Genomic DNA, 19,122 nt, shown 5'->3' with positions numbered 1-19,122 from the left:
AAAAAACCGTTGTCAGGAGTGCGTGCAGGAGCCAGGCCCTGTGACCAACAGGACTTTGTAGGACTGGGGCCTTCCTAAGTTTGTTCTGGAGAGGCAAGGTGCGGCAGCACAGGTGAGGCCAATTGGTAACTCACAGCACCTGGTGGCAAGAGCTGGGAAGGGATATAAGGTCCGCATTTCCTTTCGGCTCTTTGCCACAGCAACACGCTTCCTGCCTTGGGCTTCTTGACTCCCTCCTTCTTGATCCTCGGACCCTTGACTTCAGGACTCCTTGCTTCTTGATCCTCGGACCCTTGACTTCAGGACTCCTTGCTTCTTGATCCTCGGACCCTTGGCTTCTTTACTCCCGGCTCTCTGTCCCTTGGACTCTTGGCTTCCTGACTCCTGGCTTCTGGACCCCCGTTCCTGCTCCCACCCAGCCATCTTGCCCCCAGTCCTGATGTCCCCTGCTAGGACTTCGATCGCCTGTGAACCGGACCATGATACCCGTAAGAACCACTGCATGTTGTCCCCAGTACATCAGAAATTGGTTACTTTTTAAAAAAAATTAAGACATGGTACCGTTTCATTTCATTTAATAACAGAAACAGCATAAACTCAGGATCACCAGCTACCCATCAGCCATTGTAGAAATATATACTGGGATAATAGAAGAAATGGCATGTTTAAATAGAGATTGATTTTGTACACAGCTCCATATTTGTAGTTCAAATGTGCAGAAGACGGTGGTTTTGTGTTCTCTGTTGTCTTGACGGTGCACTGTACTATTTTAAAAGTTTGGGTTTGGTTGGCCATCACTGCCCACTCTTAGCTTTAGGTCTGTTTGGCTTCTGACAGATTATGTTGACTCTCTTTGTACGATTATGGGACAGCTTGACTCTTGACTTCTCTTGACTTGGCAGAACAAAATGGCAGGCCATTATTATGGTGGGGTAGATAGATCACTGCTAAAAGAAAACCAGCATACCAAAGGCAGGACTAGATGTGCTATTTTCCTATTTACAAGGTGGTTATTAAATCTTTGGGGGTTCTTTTAAAAATGTGGGGGAGCGTTCAAAAGTAGTATTTCCCACTTGTGGTGTGAAGTAATACATTATTATTATTATTATTATTATTATTATTATTATTATATTTATTATTATTATTTTATCCCTCCCATCTGGCTGGGTGGCTTCCAACACATATAACATAATAAAACATCAAACATTAAAATCTTCCCAATACAGGGCTGCCTGTTGATGTCTTCTGAAAGTTGCATAGTTCTTTATCTCCTTGACATCAGAACAGAGGGCGTTCCACAGGGAGGGTGCCACTACTGAGAAGGCCCTCTGCCTGGTTCCCTGTAACTTCGCTTCTTGCAGGGAGGGAACCGCCAGAAGGCCCTCAGAGCTGGACCTCAGTGTCCGGGCTGAACGATGGTGGTGAAGACCCTCCTTCAGGTATGCTGGGCTGAGCCTATAACATTATTCTGCATGTGGAGACTTGGCCTAGCTTCTCAGGTGGAATTCCTGAACATTTTTCACAGGACAAGGGTCAGGTAGTGAAGAGGTTGCTGGCATCCGAGCTTGAGGTGGTGGCTAGTTCACATCAAGGAACCAGGTACATTTGCCAAATCAACCCACCATCAGCTAAGAGAGCCATCATGGTATAGTGGTTAAGAATGGTAGAATTGTAATCTGGTGAACTGGGTTCGATTCCCCACTCCTCCACATGCAGCTGCTGGGTGACCTTGGGCCAGTCACACTTCTCTGAAGTCTCTCAGCCCCGCTCACCTCACAGAGTGTTTGTTGTGGGGGAGGAAGGGAAAGGAGATTGTTAGCCGCTTTGAGACTCCTTAAAGGGAGTGAAAGGCGGGATATAAAGTCCAAACTCCTCCTCCTCCTCTTCTTTTTCTTCTTCTTCTTTTTAGAAGGCAATGTGCACCTTGAGGTTGTCCTTGAAGTGGTGCTGTGGTTCTTTCTCCCCATGCGAGCATTACATCAGTTTCTAGAAGGGGGGATTCCGGGTGGGAGTCACAACATGAGGTTTTCCCACATATAGTGAGGTCCTGGCTTCATGCTGCATACCTCTATGTCATGGAGGGTCCCTTGGTTTCCCCTTCTACAAAAAAGAGTATGTTGTCTGCAAGCCAGATATATTTCTAATGTTTTTCAGGCACTCGAGGGGAAATGTCTCAAGCAATCTGAGTACTTAGTACAAAGAAACCAAGAATCAATGGGAAAAGCTCAAGGCGAACGACGTTGTCTTTTTGTTTGGCAAAACTGATTTGCTTATGCTTTGCACAGAGGCCTTTGAGGTGCCACAGATAAGGAAGGCACCTGAGGAGCAGAAAACCTTTATTTGATTTCTCCTGCTTTGTTTCCCAGAATTCAAACACCTTTGGAGCCCCAGAGCAGCTCTCATCTCCTGCTTGGCCTAGGTGAGTAACTTCCTTTGACTTGAAAGGGCCTTATTGCTACAAAACTAGCAGGCTGGCAAGGGTTTTGAAGTGTATATTTTACAAGCAAGGTGCTTTTGTTCTCGACGGTTCATGTTGCTTTCTGTTCTTTAAGTTGGAAATAAAGAGATTGCAATGTGCTTGGCAATGGTTTGCCAAGACCCATTACTTAACAACAACAACAACAACTACAACAACGTTTTCCCAAAGGCAGACATTGATTTATTAGAATTTTTTTTAAAAAAAGAGAGAAACAAAATATTTATGGGAAATGTAAACTACATTACCTGCTGCAGTGCGCTTGCTCTTGATGCTTGTATCCCCTGGAGCTTCTAGACAATGTGAACGTGATTCCTGACAGAGTGGGGTCACTTGGCGCATCTCCCTGCCTGCACTGGCTTCTTTGAGACACAATTCAGGGTGTCCTTTTCATCAGGGCTTCACTCAGTTGAATGGGGATCATGAAACTGGTTCAAAAATATCTGAACAACACCTGGAGCTAGTTCCTATAATTGCCAGGTGAACTAGGATGAACTAATTTCATTTTGGGTTCAGACTTTGGATGATTTCATTTAAAAGGTAAAGGGGCCCCTGACCATTAGGTCCAGTCATGACTGACTCTGGAGTTGCAGCGCTCATTTCACTTTATTGGCCGAGGGAGCCAGCATACAGCTTCCGGGTCATGTGGCTAGCATGACTAAGCCGCTTCTGGCGAACCAGAGCAGCGCACGGAAACGCTGTTTACTTTCCCGCTGGAGCGGTACCTATTTAACTACTTGCATTTTGACGTGCTTTCGAACTGCTAGGTTGGCAGGAGTGCATTCATTTAGCTTTCATTTAAAAAAAAGCGAGTGAATTGGGTATTTATAAAGGAAGTTAGAAAGGAAAACATGGAGGCCATGGTCCAAGGCTTATTAGGCAAATACTGAGGTGCTGCTTAGTCACTTAATCACTATTCTTCAGCAACCAGCAGGAAAGAATGTGAGGCATTTCCTAGATCTTCCCTTCTGTATGTTCCTGTTTCTTCCAACAGGAGCAGCTTCCAGTGAGAAATGTGAAGCTAAGGTAGCAATGCAGCGAGCGGCATACTATAAAGGAGTGTCATGGTATCTATTTTATTTACGTCTTCCTCTAACTTTTATTTCACACAGAATATGTTGCATTTGTCAAATTGCATTGTCATTTTGTTGCTCTTATTTTTGTATTACTTTTTTTTTTACACAATTAAGGTCTCTTTTCCTTTTATCCAGCGAAAGGTACTCATTACTGGCAGCCATCACAACTAATAATTTTACTAGGATTATGGGCTATATAAAACAACTAGTATCTGGATTAATCCTACATCACCAAACAAAAAGCCAGAGTGGTGTTATTCACTAGGAATGTTATCTCAGTAAAGAAAATGATCAGGGTCAGATGGGTTAAATTAGAAGAATTTTGATGTCTAATAGGCAGGAGAAAGACCACAACTTGGCCACAACTGCAAACAAGTTTACCCAAAAGTGAAATCTGAAAAATTAAGATTCCCCTGTCCCCTATTTCCGGGCATTGTTTACAGCTTGTGTGTGCACTTTTTCATTGATGCTTGCAAAATTATTCCAATACTTTATAGACCTTTTCTGAACAATTAGGACGCCAACAGAGCAAAAGCTATTGGGTTATAATGTACAAATATGATTAAGGCATTTATCTGTGAAAGCTACTAATGTCCCATTGCTAATATGGCTATCTTACTGGGGTCGTAGGCTATCAGAAAAGGCAACTTCATTCATCTCCACACACCCCAATGGTAACTACAAACCCATTTTCAGACCCCTGACCCGGAAGAGTTAAGGGGCTGCTGCCACAAACAGTGTGTAATTCACCAGCCCTGCTAGCCAGCGATGTGAAGCAGTGGCAAAGAAGGAACAGAATGATGGAGCTTGCGTTTGTGAAAAAGCCCACCAGCACATCACTGAAGACCAAACCACAGCATGTTTTGAAGACATTGATTGAACAGTGACGCTCCTGCAGGCATCCTTGTAGCCAAGTAGGGTGAGGTCAGTTCAGTATTTTCCTGCTGCGTTTGGGGATTTCTAGTTCAGGTTTCTGCTGCTGCCATGTGACGACGTTCCCTTACATTCTTCATGCAGCCCAGCACCCATCCCTGCAACATGTTTGCTTCCTTTCCTAATTGATGTTTTGGGCCACTCTTTCAAATCCAGTTAGTTTTCCGGTCCTAGAGCTGAAATTGGCATTTGATGGGTGCCTTGTCCTCTGTGAGCACAACGTCTGCTTCTTTGGGAAGTGGGAAACTGTTTTCACCTAATTGTCCTTGCCTTTAGTGGTTGGAGGAGAGTTTCTTAAGAAGAGACACAATGCAGGGGAAACAAGACAATTCACAGGGTAGGGCGAATTGGACCCTACAACTTCTTTCTATAGGCGTAATAAATGTATGCTTTTGATCTTGAAAGGTACTGCTGGAAGACCCTCTTGGGAGCAAGGAAAATTCCAGCCTCAAACATCTAGACCCCCCTGTGTATTCAGGGTCATATTAAGTGTCCTTATGGTTATGTAAATCCACCAGTTCGGCTGCAAAAAAACCCCATGTTTAATATTGTTAGTTTTACTTAGTTCTGTTAGAAGGTGACAGAAGCTTGGGGGTTTATAAATGCCCCCTTTTCCTATCTTAATTAGGTTAGAGTATTTTCCTTAATGTGATCTTCCCATGGGAGCAGCAGGCGAGATCTCTTGCTGCACATCTCCAAAAGAGGGTGTGCACCTTCTGGGTCATGCGTGAAGCCCCACCAAGTATATGGGAGCCAACTGGCCAGAGTTAAACACTTTGAAGCCCATCAGTTTCATAGAATTGTAGAGTTGGGAGAGACCACGAGGGTCATCTAGTTCAACCCCCTGCTATGAGGAATATGCAGCTGTCCCATACGGGGATCAAACCTGCAACCTTGGCACTTTCAGCACCACACTAACCAACTGAGCTTTCCGGGTTCAATAAGAGACAATAAGCCACATGCAGAATAGTGCCCTATGTTTGCATAAATCTTGTAATCATTATTGTTTTTAAAATGAGCTTTCCTCCTGTAGAAGTACTTGTTGTTGTTGTTTAGTCGTTTAGTCGTGTCCGACTCTTTGTGACCCCATGGACCAGAGCATGCCAGGCACTCCTGTCTTCCACTGCCTCCCGCAGTTTGTTCATAGCTTTGAGAACACTATCCAACCATCTCGTCCTCTGTCGTCCCTTTCTCCTTGTGCCCTCCATCTTTCCCAACATCAGGGTCTTTTCCAGGGAGTCTTCTCTTCTCATGAGGTGGCCAAAGTATTGGAGCCTCAGCTTCAGGATCTGTCCTTCCAGTGAGCACTCAGGGCTGATTTCCTTCAGAATGGAGAGGTTTGATCTTCTTGCAGTCCATGGGACTCTCAAGAGTCTCCTCCAGCACCATAATTCAAAAGCATCAATTCTTCAGCAATCAGAAGCACTTACTGTAGCTCAAAATGCATTGGCTTTCTTGCCTGTTTAATTTCATTTTGTATCTATTTTAACTCTTTCTTTCTTTCTTTCTTTCTTTCTTTCTTTCTTTCTTTCTTCTCATGGGTTTAGGACAAAGTGCTCCTCCTCGCATTCCAAGTATACAAAGACAATGTGTGCAACTTGCACTAGTCTGATGAAAATAGAAATTGATTGGCCCTGTCACGAAAATGCAGATTAATCTTTTTCTTAACTTGCCCACGCTAACTCAACGAGTTGGATCCAGACTTAGTCATGCTTAGAGCAGGTCTGTTGTACTCTATAAGCATGACTAAATCTGGAGCCGATCCTAAGTGTACTTTGGCTGAACAGAGATTTGAATCTATGCCCTAATGAGGTTTTGGGGGGCTTGCAGCGCCTATGCAAATGCCCCCCCCCAAGGGCTGAATCGTGCTTGTTTCAGCTCTGTGATCAACCGGAAGCCTCCCACAAGAATATTAAACAGAATAAAACTTTAAACATTAAAAAACTTCCCTAAACAGGTCTGCCTTCAGATGTCTTCTAAAAGTCAGATAGTTGTTTATTTCCTTGACATCTGATGGAAGCGCGTTCCACAAGACAGGTGCCACTACCGAGAAGGCCCACTGCCTGGTTCCCTGTAGCTTCACTTCTCAGTGAGGGAACTGCCAGAAGGCCCTCGGCACTGGATATCAGTGTCTGGGCTGAATGATGGGGGTGGAGACTCTCCTTCAGGTATACAGAGCCAAGGCCATTTAGGGCTTTAAAGGTCAGCACCAACACTTTGAATTGTGCTCGGAAACGTACTGGGAGCCAATGTAGGTCTTTCAGGACCGGTGTTATGTGCTCTCGGAGGCCACTCCCAGTCACCAGTCTAGCTGCCACAATCTGGATTAGTTGCAGTTTCCTGGTCACCTTCAAAGGTAGTCCCACATAGAGCGCATTGCAGTAGTCCAAGCGGGAGATAACCAGAGCATGCACCACTCTGGTGAGACAGCCTGAGGGCAGGTAGGGTCTCAGCCTGCGTACCAGGTGGAGCTGGTAGACGACTGCCCTGGACACAGAATTGACCTGCACCTCCATGGACAGCTGTGAGTCCAAAATGACTCCCAGGCTGCACACCTGGTCCTTCAGGGGCACAGTTACCCCTTTGAAGACCAGGGAGTTCCCTATACCTGCTCGCCCCCTGTCCCCTCAAAACTTGTCAGGATTCAACTCCAACCCATTAGCCGCCATCCATTCTCCAACCGTCTCCAGGCGCTCACACAGGATGTTCACCGCCTTCACTGGTTTTGATTTGAAAGAGAGGTAGAGCTGGGTGTCATCTGCATACGGATGAACACCCAGCCCAAACCCCCGATGATCTCTCCCAGCGACTTCATATAGATGTTAAAAAGCATGGGGGAGAGGACAGAACCCTGACAAACTTTGTGAATGACCCAATATATCTATATATCTGTCCCCTGCTCCCAGGTGTACATCAGGGAATACTGACAACCATATTGAGGCAACTATCAAGGGTGGATGATCTCATGCTCTCTGGATATTGTTGGACTCAGCCGCCCATCACCCTTGACCACACGGCAGCTTTAGGACAACAGCATCTGAACGTTGGCTACCCCAATCACTGGGGCGATCGCTGAGCTTTTTGTCCGTTTGCAGAATTCATCTCGGATAGTCAAATATCAAAACATTCTCTGTAACATATAGAGAGAGAAAAGGTCAGAGGCATTGAATTATTATGTTGGGAGAAATGTGTTTATTCTCTCTGGGACAGAAAATAGCAATTACTGACTCTCCCAAGCTGTGTTGTGACTCATGTCAAGCTTCAATGTACTGATTTTCAATAAATTATAATGCTACTCCGGCAAATAATGTGAATGAGTGTTGCTGCAATCCTCCAAGATTTTGATACAATACCCTGCATGCTCATAGTTTTTATTGCTTTTGCAGAGATGAAACACGTGTGGGGGGTGGAGGAAGAATCTGCATTTAGGAGGTATTTGATTCCCAATATATTTATGTAAGTAGCCCACACAATTTTACACTGTAGGAAGACTGCTTTGAGTGTGGAGGGGCGGGGGAGCTGCGGCAGAAGGTTAGCAAGCAGGGAAAGAGTTCAGCAACCCCATTTATGGGCTTTTTAACAACACAATCCTAACCCCATGGTAAGCAATGCTTGAGAAGGTAGGATTTGGCAAAGGTGTCCCACTGCTCTGCTTCCCAAAAACTGTGGCTGGCTGAGCAACTACAGCCACCAATGTTCCCGCTGGTTGTAACCAGCACAGGAGCCTGAAATAGAGTGCTACATGAGCAGAGACAATGTAGTGTGGGGGGCGCAGGGGTGGTTGCCCCGAGTGCAAAATTATGAGGGGTGCAAAATTTCAACACCCAGTGCTGCGCGCTTGCATTTCTCGGCTCTTTTGAAAACAGCTTCTCCACACAAACGACAACAGGACAAGTTCTTTTCTTATCTCTGTGGCTCCCCGTGCTCTGTTAGGCCCTGGGCTCTGGCAACCCACGCTACACCACTGAACCATGGATTCACTGCGTGGCCCCGGGAGTTGGCAACCCATGCTACACCACTGAACCATGGATCCACTGGATCCAAAGCTGTTCCACTCCCCTGAAAGTGGCTTGACTTGAGCCCCTCTGCTCCATCCCTGGACCCCACCACCACCCACCACCTTCTTTGGCAAATGTGAGTGGCAAGGTTTTGGGTGTGGTTATGACTCCGCCACTCCACTCTGATCTGCTGATCCCCAGACCCATTTAAGATTGTTCCGTCCGCCGTATGATTGAGCTGTACAGTGGTACCTCAAGTTACATACGCTTCAGGTTACACACGCTTCAGGTTACACACTCTGCTAACCCAGAAATAGTGCTTCAGGTTAAGAACTTTGCTTCAGAATGAGAACAGAAATTGTGCTCCAGGCGGCAGCGGGAGGCCACATTAGCTAAAGTGGTGCTTCAGGTTAAGAACAGTTTCAGGTTAAGTACGGACCTCTGGAACGAATTAAGTATGTAACCAGAGGTACCACTGTACCTACTTACCCGAGAGTAAGTCTGGCTGAAGTCAGTAGAGCTGAATAGACATGTGCAAGTGTGGTGTATTGTTTCTGGATGCTTTGCACCAAACTTTGTGTTAATGGTGGAGGTTGGTCCTCGGGGGCAAATGGGACTCTGCCCCACTCACCTCAGTTTGTCCCCAGCCAAATTCAGTGGGTACCAGCCACCACCAGTGTTAGATGCAAATGCATTTATGTCAACCCCAATGGCTGCTTCTTTGCTGGAGGACCAGCTTCCAGAGGAAGTGATTTTCAACAGAGAAGCAGCGGGACGGAGGCACCGTATTTTTCGCTCTATAAGACGCACCAGACCACAAGACGCACCTAGTTTTTGGAGGAGGAAAACAAGAAAAAAATATTCTGAATCTCAGAAGCCAGAACAGCGAGAGGGATCGCTGCGCAGTGAAAGCAGCAATCCCTCTTGCTGTTCTGGCTTCTGGGATAGCTGCGCAGCCTGCATTTGCTCCATAAGACGCACACACATTTCCCCTTACTTTTTAGGAGGGAAAAAGTGAGTCTTATAGAGCAAAAAAATATGGTACTTAAAACTTTCCCCTGCCCCTTCTCCGCTGGAAATCGCCATCTCTTGAATTGCTTCACATGCTATTGCTGTTTTGAGCAACATTTGGTGAAAAAGTGAAGAAAGAAACGGAAGAAACAAAATTAATAAAGAAGCAGAAAGCTCACATTTGGACATAACGTCGGCTGCATGGGATTGTCTCATTTGACCTTCTATTTTTATTAGGCTGGCTCTTGTTTGCTGCTGTATCTTCATGGTAACCTGTGCTCTTTGGCATCCCCTGTTCACTCGAAGGAGGTGTGTGTGCAGGAGACCGATGAGCTTTATGCAAATAGCAGTATAGGAAACCCTGAGTGCTCAAGAATAATGCTTGCAATTTGTGACCCAATTATGATTCAAGTCAAGAGGAGGCGGTGCTTGAATTGATCATGTAACAATGAAGTGGAATAAAAATGCTATACCACCTAAATATTATAATATTAGTTGTGTGTTATACTTCATAATAACTGTAGCCATTTTAACCAGTACAGGACACCCCCATTTAATATATGAAATCCAAAGGGATCTGTGCCTTTGGCAGGTAGGTTTATTCAACGTACGTATAATTGTTCAGGGCGGAACTATGTTGCTCTCGGGGGTGCTACTGGCTGTCTTCCAAACCCACTTTTTAAAGTCCATTTTGGGGGCGCTTTCCCTGGCCTCTGCACCCCTGGCTGGCTCCCACCCCCCTCCACACACTTGCATTTCAGATGGTGGTGCCTGCCTCGTCTTCTTCCTCTGACAACGGCATACACATACCCCGCCAATTTTGCTATTTGGTGATCTCAGTTCCTCTGCCTCCTATCTTCTATCCCCAATAAGTAAAGGTAAATGGACCCCTGACCATTAGGTCCAGTCACGGACGACTCTGGGGTTGCGGCGCTCATCTCGCTTTATTGGCCGAGGGAGCCGGCGTACAGCTTCCGGGTCATGTGGCCAGCATGGCCAAGCCGCTTCTGGCGAACCAGAGCAGCGCATGGAAACGCCGTTTACCTTCCCGCCAGAGCGGTACCTATTTATTTACTTGCACTTTGACGTGCTTTCGAACTGCTAGGTTGGCAGGAGCAGGGACCCAGCAACGGGAGCTCACCCCGTCACGCGGATTCGAACTGCCGACCTTCTGATCGGCAAGTCCTAGGCTTTGTGGTTTAACTCATTCTATCCCCAATAGTCTCCTTCAATTTCTGGCTTGGAGTTACTCCCCCCACACTGCTTGGGCAATCTCTCGATCTCGTCTTCGCCAAGAACTGCTCTGTCCCTCTTCTCTCTGCTTTGCGATTCTCTCTTCTTGATCACATCTCCCTCCATGCTTGTTTTCCTCCCAGAACCTGCAGTCACTCGACCCAGTGGCTTTCGGGGAAGCATTTAATTTGCGCCCGCCTGCTTTTTAGACTCTGCATTGAATTCTCTGTGACTTATTCCTGTCCTCAGCTCTTTGATATGTCCACCCCACTCTCCTAAACAACAATTTGCCCCTCTCACCCGACTAGCCCCAGGTCCTTCCTTCCATTTGATATCTCTGTGCATGTTCTCCTGTCGCTCACCACATCGGAAAGAAATAAACAAGCCGACTAATTTCACCCACCCTCCCTTTAACCCAATCTATGTGGCCAAACAATGACACCTGTCTGATTGACACGAATTCTAGGAATCTCCAAGGATTCTTCTCCACTTTTCAGGAGCGGCCCTACCATTAGACAGAGCGGGGTGGCTGCCTTAGGCAGGAGCTGAGCAGTGGTGAAATATTAGAGGACAGAGCTGAACATGCCTTCCAGCCTTTCCTAATTTGTTTAGGTAGTCTGTTTTCCTCAAATGCAGCAGGGAAAACCATCCCTTCATCTATGTTGAAGTAAGATTCAGCTGCCAATTGGGTTGAATTCTGTACATGGAATTGGTGGCTGTGGTGCTGGTGCCGCCGCCGCCACTTTGTCTCTTGTTTTGGGCAACAAAGTAATAATAATAGTAATAATAATAATAATAATAATAATAATAATAATAATAATAATGTGGTACCTTGGTTCTCAAACGCCTTGGTACTCAGACAACTTGGAACCCAAACACTGCAAACTCAGAAGCAAGTGTTCTGGTTTGCAGACTTTTTTTCAGAAGTCAAAGGTACTCCACTTTGAGTGTTATGCTTCCAGTTTGAGTTCCACACTTCCGTTTTGAGTATTACACTGAGGTCTGTCTGCTTTTGCTATTTATTTTGCGGTTTTGTGGCTCTTTTTGGTGTGACTGTGTGGAACCCAGTTCAGCTACCCATAGATTGGTTGTGTGACTGCAGTACATTGTTTATTGCTTTCGTTTTATGGATCAGTGGTCTCGTTAGATAGTAAAATTCACATTAAATTGCTGTTTTAGGGGTTGTTTTTAAAAGCCTGGAACAGATTAATCCATTTTGCATTACTTTCTATGGGAAAGCGCACTTTGGTTTTGGAACGGACTTCCAGAACGGATTAAGTTCGAGAGCCAAGGTACCACTGTAATAATTGTATACCACCCTTCAGCTGTCGATCTCAGGGCTCTGCTCAATACTGTGTTTCCTCCATTTCACCCGCCTACTCTGGTCTCTCTTCCTCTCTCACATTCTCCCCTTCCCACTTCCAGCTTTCTCTCCTCCTGAGCTTTCCTTAGCGGTCCTCTTTCACCCACCCTGTTTCACTTGATGAATTGACTACCCTCTTGTCCTCATCTAACCCCTACATGTGTCATTCTGTTCCCTCCAGGATGCTGCCCCCCTAATTATATATCCTTTCTATCACAGAATCCTGTGGGTTAAAAAGCCTCATATAACCAACATGCTTAAGTCTAATGAATGCATGAAGGTTTTAAGGCCATAGAGAAAGCTGTCCTTGCCAGGCTTAGCTCACCTTGGGAAGGACTACATAATCAAAACTTTGTTCCTTTCCAGTCTACCGGAGAAGCTCAGCATGTGAGGAGGTCTGAGCTAGTTGCTGCAGCTCAGAACGCATGGCTTTCACAAGCCATTGTTGTGTTCCTAGACCAATAATTTAGGAATTGTCACCACTTTGGAACTAAGCCAAGTTTTACTGCCTGTGTGTCTTTTCTGACTGGTGTATGGAAAACCACATGAACCTGACCTTTGGGGGGAGGAAATGTAAGTAAACCAATTTTTAACTTACTAAACCTGTGGTCTTTTCCTTTGCTGGGGGAAGACGGAAGTTTTGGAACTCACAAGGGGGTATTTTAAAGGTCTAACAGCCCATATTTTCACACTTTGCTTTGCTGTATATTTTGTGATTTTAAAGCTGTGCTGGGGTTCTTTCACCAGAGTACTTGCCCCAAACCTGGATCTTGGCATCCAGGAATTCTAATTTTAAAGCTATATTTTTTCCCCTTGAACCAACATGTCCATTCTGCTTTCAAATTCTGTGAGGGGTAAAGTACAGGGCCCAGAATTCTTTGAGGGGGCAAAATACGCTTCAAAGGTGTAGCAAATGCTACATGAGGTTTCAGCTGTGTGGTGGCCAACTGCAGAAGGGCCTGCTGGAGTCCACTTATTGCCTGAGTGACACTGGCTCCATCCTCACCCCAGGAAAATTGCAGTGTCTCAAAATACACTCGTTAAGCAGCAAATCTGTTCCGTCAGATTCTTCTCACTGTGAAAATGAACCTGGCTCCACAAACTCGATGGCAAAATCTTCCCCTGGTGGGAACGAATGCGTCAAACACCTGTGTAGGGTGAATGTCTGGAAAATGTGTCTATACATGGATAAAAGATTGCTCTACTAAGAGAAACAAAAATATCCACATTTTTATAGAGGACCTTATTTGCATCTAAGGGCTCCAGGTGCAACCCCTGGTATTTCACATTAAAAGGGATCTAAACAGCTGCTGCTTGAGGCCCCAAGAGAACCACTGACAGCCGGAGGATATCAGCCTTTGCTGAGACCCTGTGTTTTTGGACTACAACTCCCATCAATTTCAGCCAGCACAGCATGATGGGAGTTGTAGTCGAAACACAGATTGGTGAGTACTGGAGTGCATAGTTCCAAGTTGAAGAGCCCAATAGGGCCTGACTCAGTACAGTGGTACCTCGATTTACGAACCTAATCCATTCTGGAAGTCCGTTCTTAAACCGAGGCACACTTTCTTTAATGTGGCCTCCCGCCGCCAGTGCCCTTCCACCGTTCAGATTCCGTTCTTAGACCAAGGTAAAGTTTGCAAACCGAGACGCTACTTCCGGTTTTGCGGAGTTCGTAAACCGAATTGTTTGTAAACAGGACTGTTCTTAAACCGAGGTACCACTGTAAAAGGCATTCAGATCAATGTCATCTCACGTCACCTGCTCTGCTGACTGGTTCATATTAAGTCCTAATTCCTTCAATAAGATTAATAACGGGAAACTTTAAACAGGGTGTTGATTCTGCCTCATTATGTACTCGCTGCCTTTTTATTTAATCGAGCAGTCGCAGTTCTATGCACCTTTGGAAGAAAGGATGCGATCCTACAAATGTTTACCTATGAGGAAGCTGAACACACTGGGGATTTACTTCTGAGTAGGCTATGCTGCAAGCCTCCATAAAATCAGAGGGGCTCACTTCTGAGTAAACTGTGCATTAAGACTAGGCTGGGGACATTTAAAACGTCGCCTCAATCAAAACAACAATTCCAGGTTCATCTAGCCACCTAACGTGTGAACCCGGCTGGCGTGGTGCTGGGGCTCAGAAACAAACCCTCCATCAACCCCCCCTGTTCCTAAGAAGCTCAATTTCCCACTTGCCAGTAGCAGATTAAAAAAAAAAACAGAAACGGGGAGGGACCTCGTCTGTCAGAGCCTATGTAGATTAACCTTTCAATTAGCTGTTATCAAGTCCTGTGTTTTAGAACCAGTCCTTGCGATCTGCGGCCATTTAGCATCAAGAAAGGTTTGAGGATTTTTTTTTATTAAATTTTTTTTAAGGGGGGAGGCAGAGCTGCGGGAACGGGGAGGGCATGAACAATCCTAATTCCGCGTCCCTGTGTTTGAATATGTACTGAAACCTCACTCCCCAAATCCCAATCCACGACCTGATTGTTTGCTTGCAACCTTTTTTTTTGGGGGGGGGGGGGAATATATTTCTATATATCTATGTTTCCGCACGTCTCTGTGATTTCCCCTCCCTTTTGGGGGGGGTGGGGAGAATAAGAAGAGAGGCTTCGCAAAGGCGAGAGGAGGAGGAGGAGGGGACAAAAAGGTATTAATTTTTCCTCGTAATGTCGTTGCGTGCGATTTGGTGGGGCGCAAAAAAGAAAAGAGGGAAAGCTTTGATTGCAAAAAAATAAATAAATAAAAATTATGGGGGGAAACATCCCAAATCCGCTACATCGGGATTCCTCCCGCACTCTCTGTCTCTCTCTCGCCCCCCGCACCCCACCCCTTTCCCAATTTCCTTCTGGCTTCTCCGTTTATTTGGGGAAAAAAGGGGGTGGCGGAGAGGGGGAAAGGGCTCGCGAGGGTGGTTGTGCTCCTGGCTCGGAGGGAAAAGGCAGCGAGGAGCTGCCGCCGCCGCGATCGCCTTTTCTGGAGGAGCAGCGGCAGCAGCAGAGGCAGCATTCCGCCCGAACCGCTTCTGCAGAAACATCCCCGAGCAGAGAGAAAAGGAAAAAGGTCGATTTGCAAGCTGCAAAGGTTGGGGAGGGACGGGGGGCAGAGAGCCTGCAGCAATGAGGTTATAGAGGTGCAGGAGCGCTTATATGTATATATTATGGGTGTTGGATCGCGTTCGGGAGCTGCATGGCAAGGTTGCAACGTCCTGCAACAATGTCTATTTGTCCCCCCCCCTGCTCCCCTTTCTGCTTTTCCGAGCTCCGCGGGAAGGGGTTTGTTGACGATCCGTGCGGGGACTTTTGCAAAGCTTTCTACGAGCCGGAGAGGCCCGTGCACGTGTTTACAGGCACTTCTGCCGGCTCCGCGCGATTGTATTGTAGTGGCCCTTTGCATTTCGAGGGCGGAGGGGGCGGGGGGGGGTGGACAAGTCGCGGCGGCGGCAGCAGCAGCAGGCTGGGCTGGGAGAGCGGCGGGGCGGTTGCCGAAAGCAATCTGGTGTGTGCGTGCGTGTTGCATCCCCCCCCCGTGTGTCTTTCTAGGCAGCGATTGTTTTCTGCAGAAAATGGGCGGGTTCGGGGGAGTCCCGGGTGCATTGCAATATAGCTGGGAGGTTTGCGTGTGCATGCATGCATGCATGCATGTATATCGGTGGCGGTGGACTTGCATATGGTCGTGTAGCTGGGAATCAATTGTCCGCTACGCCGCGGTCGTGCGAAGGGTTGCTGCTGATGCCGCCGGTGCCAGGCACCTTAAGGGGAGGCGGGTTTCCGAATCGCGATGAGGACATGTTTGTTTTTTAAGTCTCGCCCGACCGGGTGGATGGCAAAAGGCTCCGGCGGCACGTGGCGTGAAACTCAAAGACTTAAGCGGGCGCTTATTAGTGTGTGTCGCGCGCCCGTCCGCTCCAGGCACGCTTAAGCGTTCTTCTCGCCCTCCCTTCCCGCGATAAGGCGCCTCTGCCGCTTTAAACTTCAGCGGGGTGTGTGTGTGTGTGTGTGGAGGAGAAGTGGCTTGATGGACAGCCGCCGCGGCCTATAAGAAGCCTATCTGTGCCGTCTCGTTTCCTCTTCCACCTTCCCATTCGTAACCGTTCTCCAATGAGAACCGAGGACAAGGCGGCGCTCCGCGTTCCGAGGAGCCTTTGCCACAGAAGTGCGTTCCCCACCCTCTCCCTTAAGAGGCGTGATTGACGTCTCGCGCCCTCCAATCGCTGCGGACGCGTCGGAGAAAGATGTGAGAGGGGGGGGAGTAAGGCGGAGATGATGGACAGGGCTGCGTCGCCAATGAAGGCGGCTGCTTACCCCTGGTGAGGCGGGGCTTTACCCCAGCCTTCTCGAGGAGGCGGGGGACGGCAAGGTAGGGATGCGCCGCGTTGATTGCGAGACAAAATGGCGGCGGCTTGAAAAGGCGAGAGCGGCGGCGCGGAGGGAAGCTCGCTGTTGTCGAGGGCGCCGGCAGCAGGGGGCGCAGCTGCGGCAGCTCCCGGCCGTGGCTCCTCCCTCGTGGGCCGCTTCCCAAGCCGCGGGGGCGGGTCGCGAGGGCTGCCCGCCGCCGGTGAGGTGAGTGGCGGGAGTGAGGCGGCCGGCCTTCGCCCCGCGGGGCTGAGGGGAGGATCCGCCGGGGCGCCCGAGGGAGAGAAGGCGGGCGGGGGACCCAAAGGAGGAAACAAGCAGGGGAGGCGTCTGAAAGTTAACTCACTGGGCTGCCTATGAAGTGAATGTCAACCACCTTATTATTGTTGTTGTTATTATTTATTTTAATTAATTAAAGTGCGTTTTTCTTCGGCTTGCCAGCCATACTTTGCCTTGACTCGTGTGGGTTGTTTTTTGTTTTTGCGGTGATATTGGACTCAGTATGGAATTGCTTACCTTGTGCTTCCCCCTCCCTTTTTAAAATAAATAAGAGTTTAATTGAACAAGGACATCAAATGGGAAAGGTATATATCATTGTAAGAGTCTGAAGTTAACTAATTGGGCTGGATATAAAGTGAATATCAAACATATTATTATTATCACCATCATCATCATCATCATTATTATTAAAATGCGTTTTTCTTCAGCTCACTAGACATACTTTGTCTTGATTCGTGTGGGGGTTTTGTGGTAATATTGGACTCAATCCTTGTGCTCCCCCCTTTCTTTTTTTTAAAAAAGAAGAGTTTAATTGAACAAGGATGTCAAAAGAGAAAGGTATACAGTATATCATTATTAGGGTCGACGATCCCGATTCTGTATATACCGTATTTGCTTTATTTATTTATTTTAAAAAATATTTATACTTTTCAGATTTATACTTTTCACTAATTTTACAATCATCTTTAAATTTCCAAACTTCACTTCCTTCCCCCTCTTTCTGCAGTTCCTTAAATATATTTTAAATGTCTTCTGCATATACAAATTAACGTATTTGCCATATTTACTCTGATGCTCACCTTTTGGGGCCAAATGATGGTTGATTTGGTGGCACGTTCGCTGGCATAAATACCTTTTTTTGGAGGGATGTTTCAAGATTCCAAAAACGGAGATACGCATTAGGTTCAATGGCACATTAGGTTCGAGTAAATACGGCATATTATCTATTACCTAAGGTTTGCTGTTAAAGGTTTATTTTTAACCCGCCATAGTTGTGTAAATGCGCTCCAAATATTGTCATACTTGGCCTTTGTTTGTTGTTTACGTTGACTGATGTGCTCCGCATTTTGCTATTTTGCGTTTTTCACTTGTGTAGGATTGTGAGGTGCTGGACGTTTCGTTCGCAAGCCACTTTGGCATGGAAAGTGGTATATGAGTGAAGTCAGTTTGTCAGTCGGTAGCCCCGTAAATGGCGCTTGGAGGAGGAGGGCAGGAATTGGGAGGTGGAGAAGGAGGGCTCTGGGGGTTTTAATTTTAGAAAAATGAAAGCTGAAAGTTCAGCAAGAGGGCTTGAAGCATCCCTAAGGGGACTTGTCTGAGATTACATGGCAAGCCCTGCTGTCTTCCCTCATTGGCTCCCGTCAAAACATAGCAGGTGTATGGTCATTATTATTCATAACTTAATTTAGAACCTATGATGATTGCAATGATGTAACAAAAATATGCCATATGTGTGTGTGTGTGTGTGTGTCTATCTATTTTCTAAGCCCGACTGTAAATATCAGTATTGTAAACATTATCCAAAAATTAGAAAATGCAGATTTACCACATACAAAAAACTCCTCAATATTTATATTGTAAATAATCTCCATGAATTCAATTAGAGAATTCCATTTATTTATTATAAAAAATCTGTATTGTTTGGTATAATTCAATATTGATAATTTCGTAAGTTTATACAGTACTTCTGCCCTCCATTTTTGTTTGTTAGTTTACCAGCCATTCTTTCACTGTTGGCGGTGACCTGTTTTTCCATTTTTGCAAAACCAGAAGAGTCACAGCTATTAAATACTTTATTAAGTCCTAGTGCTTGACCTGTTTATACAGACAGATCCCTAATGATATTATTAGGACTATGAGATGTCATGACTGATACAACCCCCCCAAACCTCACATTTTAATTGATTGGCAACTCCACCCAAATGCTTCACATCTGCCTTTGAGGCTCCATGCCTCCAAGCACTCTACACTGCATGGTATTTGGTCTGTGGAATCATGTACCATTGATAGAATAATTTATAATGGTTTTCTCTTATGTGTACACATAGAGATAATTTTGGTTCTTGATATAATTTTCCCCTCAGCTCTCATTCAGAGATTTTTCTACCAATTATTTTATCAACTCCCCCCTCCCCCCTGAAAACCTGTGCCAAGTTGTGAATTCACAGGTTATCCAATAAGACATAGATCATGGATTAAAAACCTATTCAAGCCTTTCTTTTAATGATACCCTCAAAAGTTCTTACTACACTTGCCATGTTATTCCTTCTTATACAGTATTTTCATCTATATTGTTTCTTTATTGAAACATTACGCCATTGGACCCATTTGAAGAATTTCATTAAGTGTTTTGCAGTGTCAGTTACTTAAAGCTTCCGTATATATTATTATATAT

The 19,122-nt window shown here is 46.1% G+C and overlaps 1 protein-coding gene across 6 annotated transcripts in view; it reads left to right on the top strand.

The window, feature by feature from the left end:
- The first annotated feature begins 14,312 nt into the window (after nucleotides 1-14,312).
- Nucleotides 14,313-19,122, top strand: part of KAT6B (lysine acetyltransferase 6B) — an 86,888-nt gene continuing 82,078 nt past the window's right edge. For 3 of the 6 annotated variants that reach the window (XM_081913440.1, XM_081913438.1, XM_081913433.1), the window contains exon 1: nucleotides 14,313-14,434. The gene's annotated coding sequence lies outside the window, so the exon portion shown is untranslated. Of the gene's footprint in view, nucleotides 14,435-14,709; nucleotides 14,744-15,008; nucleotides 15,157-16,518; nucleotides 16,656-19,122 lie in introns of those variants that run through there. The other 3 variants (XM_081913436.1, XM_081913435.1, XM_081913434.1) reach the window with 3 other exon arrangements.

This window comes from Podarcis melisellensis (assembly GCF_964234715.1).
Source record: "Podarcis melisellensis genome assembly, chromosome: 5".
Classification (NCBI taxonomy): domain Eukaryota; kingdom Metazoa; phylum Chordata; class Lepidosauria; order Squamata; family Lacertidae; genus Podarcis; species Podarcis melisellensis.
Note: the sequence above shows the minus strand (reverse complement) of the source record. Positions and strands in the feature narration are given on the sequence as shown.